Source organism: Aplysia californica, unplaced genomic scaffold, assembly GCF_000002075.1.
Source record: "Aplysia californica isolate F4 #8 unplaced genomic scaffold, AplCal3.0 scaffold00137, whole genome shotgun sequence".
NCBI classification, from domain to species: domain Eukaryota; kingdom Metazoa; phylum Mollusca; class Gastropoda; order Aplysiida; family Aplysiidae; genus Aplysia; species Aplysia californica.
The window spans coordinates 265,476-266,781 of record NW_004797407.1 but is presented as its reverse complement, the minus strand read 5'-3'; positions in this window follow the sequence as shown (position 1 = coordinate 266,781).

The following is a 1,306-nucleotide window of genomic DNA, read 5'->3' as shown; positions in this document are numbered from 1 at the left end:
CCCCCCCCACGCACACACACAAAGGCCGATTTTGCCCACGTCACGAAATGTGTGGCATCGTGGTGAAATCAGGCGCTCGTCAAAATACTGATTTCGAAGAAACCGGCATTTTTCTGCCAGTTTTGGACATTTTTCTCGAATTTTTGCTTTTTTTCTCAATACCTTTTATGTCTGTATAAATGTATACATTTCTGTCTTGATTTTACTGAGAAAACGCTGATTAAAGGCACCAAAATTGCAGCTGTACAGTTTCTTTAGCTTTGGAAGTAATCGAACCTTGACTGCCATTTTCTCCCAAATTTTACCACTGAAATCAGGATACCCCACTTGCTTCAATCGCAAATATCTCGGCTTCTGTTCAAGATGGATTTGTTGTTTTTTTCAAAGCATGACTACTGAACAAGCTTTAAAATGAAACCAATAACCCGATGCCCAAAAATAGACGAACGCCTGATTCCATTGCATTGTGACGCAAATTCAGTCAATGTTTCTCCTCCTATTGTTGTCGGTACCGAGTGCTTTAATTAGTATTTCGATACTTTCTCTGTATGCTGAAACTGAGACTAAGAGAGGAGCCTTCAAGCTGTGCACATCCACAAGTGAAAGTGAAGCTCTTAAATGTTCAAAATGTGGCAAACTTTTCTTTGTCTGAATTGGTCCCATCGGCCACGGTAGAAGCCATAAGTCATCTTAACCTTTAATTTTTCCAATTCTGTTTCGCTTGAGAAATTATGTCCTCTTCTGTGGATGTATTGGTCATCGTCAGACTTTGAAGGACCATCTAATATTATTCATTCTCTTTACAAAACATTTCCCCTCACGGTTATTATTGGGGCTGGGGACCGTCACGTGGTGTTGACTTTTGTTTGTTTTTATAAGGGTTTTACGGCACAAACAACATTGACCATTTAAAGGGAAGCCCAAGTATAAAGTAACTATCGAGTTTTGACAAAGAATAAAGCGCAAACAACACATACGCTCTCTCACCGCCCTCCTCAGCCACCAGTGACAGGCACAAAAAGGGCAACACAGGAACAGGTCATTCACCCAGTTGCAGAATTCATGACACGACTCCTGTTTAACTGTTGCAGTTCATAAGGGAGTAGTACATGTAGGGTACATGTTTGTATTATTATATAGATCTAGGCCTAAACACTTGCTTTTGCTCTTTACTTCTTCATTCCCTGTTGCCGTTAAGTGTGGAGAGGAGTGTGTTGCCTAAACACTAATAAAATAAATTATCGTGATACCTTAAAGAGATATCATGGTGGGACTGAAGGCGCGCGTGTGTGTGTGTGTGTGTGTG